The following is a 10,438-nucleotide window of genomic DNA, read 5'->3' as shown; positions in this document are numbered from 1 at the left end:
GGATTTGTTTGCCTGATGGTTCATTTTAAATAATGTCATGTGCATCTTTAATATCTTCTGAAAACCTTGATGACAAATATCGGCACTAGGCTGTGCTTTAATACTGTCAGATTTTTAATTTCAGAAAGTGTAAACATTGCCAAGTTTTGAAGGTCTGAACCAAGGATACTGACATAATTTTCAAAGGCATGGGTAATACCTCAGCACCTCCCTTCAACATAAAACCCAGAGGTCTGACACGAGCAAACCTCTCTATAATCCACTTCATGCATAACATTTCTGTCCCACATCCTTCCTGATTATTTGTGAATCCACACACCGAGTGGTGTTTTGCATATGAGGTTCAGGTGATGTATTTTATTGCTGATTCTGTTTCACCTGTATTTAGTTCCAGTGACATGGAAAACACTGCAGCCAATTGTCCTTATTACAGTCCCTGTGTATTTCTCCCCAGTGCACTTGCACAGGGGAAAGATGTGAGCGTGGAGTGTACTTAACTGCCAGGCTGAATGGCTCTGTAATGTAGCTTCAGCATGGCATAAATTAAGCTGTCATTTTTTTGGCAGCAAGTGCAGAGAGGCGATTTTCCTGTACTGTAACATTTGAAACAACAATTTTCTGGCTCCAGCAGTAACTGACAGTTCTGCGTGATACATGCTCAACATTTGTGCTTCAGGGGACGCAGCTGGAAAAAACCTTTGGGGTAAGGTATTGTCTTTATTAGCAAATCGAGCTTGCAGTCACAGAACACTAATATTTCCTAACTCTTTTCAAAGACCCTGTCACACCCTAAAAAATTATACTTAAAATTTACTAGATTCCATCAAGGTATTTAACTGGGTTGCATATATGCAAAACACTATTTCTGATAATTACTTCAGACCTATTTTCATTAGGAAGATTGCTTACCCAGAAAGGAGCTGGCCACCGGTATTTTATTGGCAACCTGTACCAAGATGATGGCTTGAAGGGCGGCCAGGTTTGGAAATGATCTTGAAATGCTTGGCCAGATTCAGGCTGGTGAGGAAGGAGGATGCTGACAGTACTGGGGAAGGAGGGAAGCAGCCCTTTTCCAGCTCGCCACTAACACAGACTCTGAACATGCCACAAGCAGTGAGGGAAGCCTCCTTTTTCTGGCAAGGTGTAGCAGTATACAGAGTCATTTCACAGAGGTGAGACAGACCAGGAAATTAAGAAGTCACCTGCATTAGTGAAAAGCTGCTTTATTGAAGATGTGAATTTTGCGGTGTTGTTTCAGAAGTGTGGTCAATTTTGTCATCATCAGTTTTTAAAGGTTCCAGAGACACATTCTGCTTTTTCTGGTACAATAGTGAAATCAAGAGAATTACACTTGATTTTCAGTTGTATAAGTCATTGTAGGAATCAGCTCAGTATAGTATATGCCACTTATTGCTAAAAAATATTTGCAACACTCCTAAAGTATTCAGATATTTTGACACTTGTGTATTCCTTTACTACTTCCAAACTGAATTATGGCCATGGCTGCTGGCAGGGGTCCTGGCAGCCCCTGGGAGTGGACTTCACCACATCCTGACAGTCACTCCTTGTTGTCCATTTCAAATATTTTAGTCATGAAACTCACATTTTTGTCATTCTTTCAATGCCCAAGTTCATGCTGGTGTTGATTTTGAGATCTGTCTCTTTAAAGAACTTCTGAATCTAGAGAAAAGAACTGCATAAAAATCCTGTTCCCATTTCTTTTCCACACTTCAGTAAGTTTCTCAGAACTACAAGATTTGAATGGCCAGTTTCCACAGAAATCGACAGCGTCATAGTGATGCTTTGGAAAGGATGGGCTTCAGCACCTCTGTGCACAGGAGTATTTGATCTTTTCCTGTTCTGGTCAAAAGAGGAGGAAAAAAGGAGAAAATATTTTTTAAAACATTCATCAATGAGCTCAATTTATGGGATTGTTGCTGTCAAGAAAGAGAAGTTACCTCCACCGATTTTTAAGTGAGATCTAAATGCTCTGCTGCTTTGTCATGCTTGCTGTAGTTCACCTTCATGTTTATGTGGTTTAAGATGTAGTAATATGAGTTGAGACCTTTTATTGTATAGGCATTCAGTTTCATTGACAAAATTAAGAGTCTGTAATTTCTTTTATCACAGACCCAGATTTTAGAAGTTTAAAACTCAGCCACAGAAGTAATTTTGGTTAAAGCTTTTCAGTTACATTGCTTTAAAAATCCTTTGTTTTCCTTTGTTCCCCAAAACCCAAATTCTGCTTTATCAGGTGTGTTCTATATCCAGTAAATCATGTGAGTGGTACCAAACTAGGCAGGGAGCACCTCTACCTTCTGAAGCCTGGCTTGTGCTGCTTAAAATTAAAGAAGGCTTAGTGAATCAAGGCAGGATGAGACACCCACTAGCATCCAGTTTTTCATGTATGGAAAGTATTTTTTTCAGGAGACAATCTGATTTGGGATCTTTGGGACTCTCAGTTCAAATAAATTCCTGTTCTGTCTGTGAATGGTTATATATTCTGTACCTGAAATGATGAAAATCATATTTTTCCATCAGGTGAAAGACACACCCATAGTACTTCCAAATTTGAGGTTCTGGAATGAGCTGCACAAATATTAATGGGATTTCAAGATTAACTGGGCTTTAGGTTGATCAAATAGACTTGAACTGGAATAATTTTAGTGCATGAGAGGTGCTTTTCTCTAAATGCACCAAGAGAATAGCCAAGAATGTACATTCTACACATACTTCTCTTCCAAAAGAAAAGTATGGATGATGCCCACAGAAATAAAATTAACATGGGAACTTAGGAGAATAAGCTTTGTATTCCAATGCTTTAACTGTAGTTTTACTTAAAGTTATTGCACTAATATTTGTTCTTGCTTCTGAAATATAAATAAAATCTGTTTGCCCAATCTAGAATATCAGATTATGCTGCTGCTGCTCCTTTTATGGGAAGTTTTAATATAAATCTCTTTAATGCACAATCTTTCACCTTTTTATAGCTCTGATTCTCAGGAATAATATTTCCAAAATTCCTATTGTACATCCATTTTATTATTCTACTTTCTTTTTTAACTGGTGTCTCTAACCTGGGAGCCAAAGTGTGCTGGTTTAAGCTGAATTGCCAAGTATCTGCTATTTTCCTCCATACCATCAGCACTGCTGGGCTCTAGCATTACCATGCTTTGTCAATGTTAATGCAAAAGCAAACGAAGAAGATGCCCTTTAGCAGGAAACACTTCTAGCCCTCAATAATAAACAATTTTTGCACCTCAAATGGCTTCTATAAGCAAGTGTAGTCAACCCCTGAAGAGAACCTGCACCATCTCATTACAGGGCAGCAGTAGTGAGAAAGCAATTCACCAAGCTGTAGGGTTTGCAATCACCCATATTTTCTGCTATGAGTAAATAACCCAAATTGATTTAATCATAAAAGAATAACAGGAAAACTACATTGATTTCCAAATCCCTAATGTGAACATCAGAATATATTGACTAAGTAGCATGTAAAAAGGTTTTATCCATTTGTATGAACTGAAGAAATATCAATATTTGATCATTACTCTAACAAAAAATTACGACAATTTGCAGTCATCTCAAAATGGACTGAAGTTGCATTATGCAGTGCTATGGTTCAGTCTACAGGGTGAAAGTGATAATGCCCCATTGTATTCATAGGCCCAGAAGAGAAAAATCCATATTTCAGGCGAATGCACCTCCTATTTATTGTTATAGGATACTTAAATAACCCTATAGAACTGGTAAATAATATAGAATTGTTTTTGTTAAAGAAACCAGCTAGCAAAAGAAGATGTTAGTCCTATAACTGTGCTCACCACAACAAATGATCAGTGCTACTCAAAACAACCTATGTCAAAATAGCAAAATAAGAATGCAACTGTTTTTAAAAAAATACAATGATTTCCTTGTGGAGATGCCAAAAATATTTTGGGTCATACAATAACCATAAATTGATCTTAATTTTTCAGTGAAAGACTAAGGATCAAAATTTGCTTCAAGCTTCTAATAAGGTGATACTGCCTTGACAAAGCTAACCAGTCCACTTAATTTGTTTGGTTGGCTTGTTTTGGTTTTGTTTTTGCATTTAAGGGTGGATGTCAGGGTTTCAGGGTTGTAGTGCTCTCTAGTGCAGGCGGCCACCTGGAAGTGAGAGCAGAAGAGCTCTGTGGCCAGACAGTTCTTTGCAAAAGATGCTGGAGAAGGAAAAACCCTTAAATTGCACAGACAGTAATATTCTATCCCACCGAAATTTTCTTTGTGCTGTCAAAGACAAGTTTCACATGGACTGAAAACCCTACAATTTAGCACCAGCTTTTTTACTGGAAGATCTAATGGGAACAGCTACATCAGTGAGCTGATGGAGGAGCTCTTTGGTGGAAATTTGCCTTGTACCTACAAAGTCTGGTGTTTGAAAGTGCCACTAATGATTTGTCCCCTGGTGGAAGTGGGCTTGAGGTCACACACATGGGCACCAGGCAGAGGAGCCTCCCTGTCCTGCAGTGTCCTGCAGCAGCAAGCACTGTGTGCAGGCACAGGGCACGCCTGGAGCCTGTGCAAACCTCATGGCCAGTAAAACTGTGAGAGGGTCACGAGGTCCTAGACTCAAAAGTGGCTTGTTGCAAATCAAATTCCTTCTCTCTGTGAACTTCACCAGTTAGTTGTGTAGGCGTTCCTACATCCTGTCCTCATGATCATGAATTGCAGCCTCACCACGAAATTCTGACGATCACTTAAGAGCCCAAGAGTATTCAGGAAGATTCAGCTGTAGCTAGAACAAGCAAAAAGATGTAACAGTGCATTTGAGGACACAAAACAGCCAGTAGAAGTTATTCCAAACCCCAAAGTTTCCTTTCTTTGGGAACCATCAGGGAATGTGTTCCTCTACTACCAGAATGAGCAGCTTTCTCTGCAAGACAAAATCTGCTGAAAATAGACAAATTTCAAGAGCAGGTTGACAATACAGCTAATCTAAGATGAAAACACCTTGGAAGAAGCTTGTGAAATAGGAAAAAAGAAAATGGGGAAAATAGTCATTCAACATATTTGGCGCATCAAAACAAAACCAGGAGAGGTAAGAAGAGAAACTGAGAAATGAAGCAGGTGAAGTTCTGTGAAGTGGCTGATCATGTACATGAGTTGAAACTTCTGGAAAATTGCAAATTCAGGTAGAACTCAGATTTGAAATCCTTGAAGTCACAAGAAAGATTATAAATCTTTTCACTTACTTTGAATTAATTTTTAAAACCTCTGCTCAACTGAAAAAGCATTGTAACATTAATGAGGAAGTTCAGGATCTAACATGTTTGGTATCTTTTAGCTGGACCATTGAAATCTATCATATCCTCTGTCATTTTTAAAACAGTTAAGATGTGCAGAGATTTCACAAAGATGTACAAAATGTCAGGACTCTATAAACTTCTTCAAGTATAAGGCTATAGGTCTATTCATGAACAGGAGAAAGTTTTAATTATGGCTCTGTTAGGAGAAAAAATGAGCATAACTTCAGTCAGAAATATTCACACTGCTGTTTTGTTTGTGATGTGCAATGGGATAGAGAAAGATCAACTGATTACACCTTAATTCTGAGCAACTTTTAATGCACTAGACACTTAAGGAGCTGCAAAATCAAGAAATCTCTGTTATTCTGTGTAGGTAAAAAAAAAAATCCTGTTTTGGTTCTATTTAATATTCTACATGTAGTTAATCTAAACTAATACATAATTATTATATTAATTTTTGATGGCAAAATAGTAGCTTGAAAGAAACACTGTATATGCTAACCTGTCGTCTTTAGCTGTAGTAACTAAATGGAGTATATAATTGATGGTTGATACGTATTGAAAGTTAGATGATAATAATAACCTTAATAATTCTTTGTTGTTTGGCTGTACAGATCTTAGCAAGCCAAAGTCTTTGCTGTTTTAGCTAATTGCTTGAGAGGAGCCATTCATATGGTATGAATGTCATATTCATACCATATGAATGGTCATACTCATATTCATAGGTCACAATATCCAGTTTTGGTCCTTCATGCCTGAAATTCATCTCAGTTTGGTGCAGTCATAAGATGGGCAAGTTATGACAGCTCTCTGTTGGTCATTTGAGAAGTAACAGCTTTCTGTGTTACATCCTCTGTGACTTCAAATATAGCTTTGTTTAATATGGGTTGAGATGGTTACATGCTCAATTGCATGTGGAAAGTAAAGATTACAGAATTTAATTGCTACAGACAGTATAAATTTCAGCTCTCATTTAAATTATTTTTTTTTAAAAAAGGATAATAAACCTAGATTTCTGAAAAGTACAGAATGCAAAAAACTTTTCAATGTCCAATAGTGAAACTAAAAAGTTACATATTGGAGCTACTTTCTGAGTTCTCTGTAGTGAATCAAGTGGCAGAATTTAGAATGAGAAAGAAGGGAGAATTTAGAATGAAAAAGACCACTGACCAATAATTTCTTGCCCTGAATGTACTCCAGAAGAGCTTTTGTCCAGCTGGGATCCACACTGGGATGAGGTGCAAAAATTACAGCTAAAGGTGGTGCAGTTAACAGCCCTGTTATGTTTTTGGGAAGCACAGTAGCTACAGCATGATCCTGAACATGACTGTGCAGCTGAACTATTTGGAAGTGGCTGTGCAGTTACTTGCTCTCTGTATTTCCTAATGTACTTCTGCCTGGAAATAGAGTAGCTTCTCCTCATGCATCACTGCAGAAGAGCACCAGCTCTTAGACAGGCTGATTTCAGAGTGAGCCATGGCAGAGAGTTTTCACAGCCAGCATATGGACTGAACATTGGACCCACAAGAAGAAATCATGGATGTTACCATGTTCAATGCCATGGTGAGAAAGAATGCCATTTCAGATGCCCAGTGATAAAAAATATGAAGTCATGCTGTAGATTAATTATCCACTGAAGGGGAAAATGCTCTCCATTGAAGCAGAAATATTTTATTCTTTTTTAATTCCTTGCTAAGAAACCCAGAATGATTTTTAAAGAATTTCTAATGTCATCTCTAACTGCCACCACTGATTTAATATTACATTATTTTCCTAAAAAATAATGAAGCATTGAGAAGTATCTTATCATAGCCCTGTGATCACATATTAACTTTTGGAAGTTATTTTTTTTTGTAGCTCAGTTTCTGGTCTGTTGGATATTACGTAACAAGTACTCTGGAGCTCTTTGAGAGTTGTATATTAAAAATCCTTGGCATAGAAGTTTGATTGATCCATTACCAGATCCAAATTAAAATTATTGGAAAAAAGTCCCTACTTAAGTACATTTAGGTTCTACAAAGCTATTATACTTTTTGTTAAATAAGAGTAATAAAGAATGCTAAAAGACTCTTACACTAATTTCCATGTTTGCTGCACTGTTTTAGTACTGTCATAAACCTGTTATAGCTTTAACAGAAATACAATCTGCTGCAGCATGTTTTATTTCCAGTGTTAAAATAGAAAAGGCAGAACAGGGTAAGTCTTCAATTTTTTTCTCATTAGGTATCCTCCTGAAATATCTGATCATTAGTGCATTTCACATTTTCTATTTTTTTTTTTTTTTTTTACAGAAAGTGTTTTGGCAGCTGGATCACCTCACATTTATTTTTGGACTCTGGCTATGGGAGCTAGAGCAGCAGGCTGCCGACAGGACTCATTGCTGTGTCTGAGCCAGTCTTTCCCACATCCTGATGCTGGCTTTTTCCAAATGAGAATTTGCTTTTTAATTAACAGGCAAACAAACAAAGAAGGAGGCTGTTTGTTCTAGGACAAGGAGCGCCTGTTTGTCAGCATCCTAGGACAGCTGGTGCAGGGTGGAGAAGGAGGAATTTAATATGGAATTGAGTTTGTTTGCAGATCCTGATCTCACGGTGAGACCCTGGGCAGAGCCTGTGGTCTGGCCTGGGGAGCCTTTGGGCAGCCTTTCCCACAGTGACGTGGGGGCTGCGAGGTCTCCAGAGCTCTCTGCTCCTCAGGGCAGGACACCTTCCTCCTGCCCTGCTTCAGGCTGGCATCTTCCCTGCTGAAGAGACCCCAGCAGGCTCTGTGTCAGCACACTCTGCAGCAGCTACTTGCAATCCAGCTTGGGAGCAGTGGGATTTCTTGGGAGACCATCAGCAGACAGAATTCTGCAGGTGGCTACTGATTTACACGAGCAGCACCGAAGCAATGTGGAGCTCCCCACACCCCCACCAGCAACTGTGATATGCAAAAGATGAACAAAATCGTGTAGTTAAACTACCTCTCCCATCAGCTGATGACAAAAATCCTCTAGGGATGTGCCACTAGCAGAAATCTTCCCAGGATAATTACACTGCCTTATACTGTGCCAGCAGAAAATTGTGGTTTTCATCCAATTCAGAATTTCACTATTCTGTGCCCTATCAGCAAAAAAAAAATCACTCTAAGATCTTCACATTCACTTTAGGATTTTTCTTGTGAAGCATTTAGGTGTGGTTCAAGCTCTCTTTCGGAAGGGGTCCTTTATGTGGAGTAAAACACCGGTTTACCTGAAGAATCACCCCATGTTTTAATCACGTTTGAACATGACTCGCTATGCACAAATTGGAAACAGTTAAACTGAACAATATTTATCCTCAGTATTTATTCCTCAGTGAGATCTTGTGCTTCTGTTGCCTCTCTGAGAACGTTATAGTGCCCAGAGAACTGGGGTGTAATTGTCACCAAATCTGTTCAATAGCTCCTAGAGTTAGCACACAGGTGATGAATGGGCCGTGTGTTCTACAGGAGCACTTCATCAGCACCAAACAGCACATCACCCACCTGATGCAGTGACAAAACCCTCGCTAGCAATGCACCAGCTCACACTGGAAAGGACTACACAGGGATTTTCTCAGCTCTTACCCCTTCTTACCTCCATCAGGTCAGCAGAGGTGATGTCAATGTAAAAAAAAATTAAAATTTCAAGCACAGTGTCACATTTATAGTGTTACATATTCAGTGCTGAAGTTAAAGCATTTACATTGCCATAAAAACTGTTAGTCTAGAATGAATACTCCCACAAGTCAAATAAACTAAACCAATTCAAAATATCTTGCCTCTAGCATAGCTGCATCTGCATTACTAGTCTTGATATAAAACTTCCAAAGAAATTGTTTATGTTGGCACAATGTCCCACATCTTATTTTTCTTGAATTCATGACTTCGAGGGCACGATACCATGAAAAATTGCAATGCACTGGAAGAAAAAAAAAAAAAAAAAGTAGCTCAAAACAGGAGAGTGGAGACAAATAAACAAAAAAAATGTGTGTGTTTCTTCCATAAGTGGTAGCAGTCTGAGGAATCAATCTTTAGCAGACTTATTATTAGCTGGTACACTGTTGAATAGCATCCCCTTATGCAAGACATTTCAATGACACTTTAAGTGAAAAACCAAAAAAAGAGTGAAGAAACCCTCATTTTACAAGGCTTCTAAGGGCAGATTTTCACTTTACTAGTCATAATTATATGTAACTGTAAATTCAACAAAACTCATACAGATAATCTTCCTTTTGGGAAAAAAGTGCTGGTCTGAGTAAATGCAATTTGAAAATGTTTTCCCTCACTTTGCTTCTAGCCTGCATTCTATCCTGTTATAGGCAATACAACATAAAATCTTGTCTAGTAGAGTTATTTATTTTAAAATAACTCAAATCAAACAGGATCTCTTTAATTTGAGAGACAAGTGACAGGATCCCTTGTTGTTTACTTGATGTGTGCTGCTTTTCCTCCTACCTGCTGTTTTCACTGGTTGTAAAAATTCATTCACAGCAGGGAAGCCATTGGCCTTACCTGTCTTTAATTCATGCAGCATTTCAAATTGTGCCATCTTTGCAGGTGTGGTCAGGCTTTGTTGAGGCTTCTTAAAAAAACAAAAAAAAAATTAAAAATTCTGATCTACCTGCTTGAGTCTGTCAGGAGCCCATTTGTATGCATGCAGCTAATGTGCTAGAAATAAAAGCCACAACCTGTCAAATAAACTCCTGCACCTGTATGAAGCAGTTAAATTGTTCCATCTACCATTATTCTCGGAGATCAAAGGGGCCTCACGGTGAGGGGCTCTGAAGAAATAAAGAAAATGATAGACCTACTTGTCCTTGAGCTAAAAAAGAAGGGGTGGGGGGAAGAAAGAAAAGTGGACCAGTTCAACTACCTGAAGGAGCTTTTGTTTGGCATGGGCACAACATGAACGCATTCTTTCACATTAAGACCCAAGAGGAAGAAATTCATTCACCCTTATTATAGTGACGTAGCTCTGGCATTGATGTGTTTTTAACCTTGAATAATTGTTGTCTCTAAAGCTCCAAACAAGTTTTATCCTGTCCACAGGTCAGTTTTGTTACAAAGGCCAATTAGTGGTGCTACCTTAGCCTGCAGCAAAAAGCCAAGTAATGGTGGGGCATGCCCCATCCAGAGGTGATGAATAGCCT

At 38.6% G+C, this 10,438-nt stretch overlaps 1 long non-coding RNA gene across 1 annotated transcript; it reads left to right on the top strand.

Moving 5' to 3' along the window:
* The first annotated feature begins 410 nt into the window (after positions 1 to 410).
* Positions 411 to 9,372, top strand: LOC111924300 (uncharacterized). The gene is made up of 3 exons (XR_002861586.2): positions 411 to 703; positions 897 to 7,484; positions 7,580 to 9,372. It is a non-coding gene; the product is annotated as an uncharacterized LOC111924300 (long non-coding RNA).
* The last annotated feature ends 1,066 nt before the right edge of the window (positions 9,373 to 10,438 follow it).

This window comes from Cyanistes caeruleus, chromosome 1 (genome assembly GCF_971803275.1).
Source record: "Cyanistes caeruleus chromosome 1, bCyaCae1.hap1.1, whole genome shotgun sequence".
Taxonomy (NCBI): Eukaryota; Metazoa; Chordata; class Aves; order Passeriformes; family Paridae; genus Cyanistes; species Cyanistes caeruleus.
The sequence above is the reverse complement of the archived record's forward strand: the minus strand, read 5'-3'. Positions and strand labels throughout refer to the sequence as shown.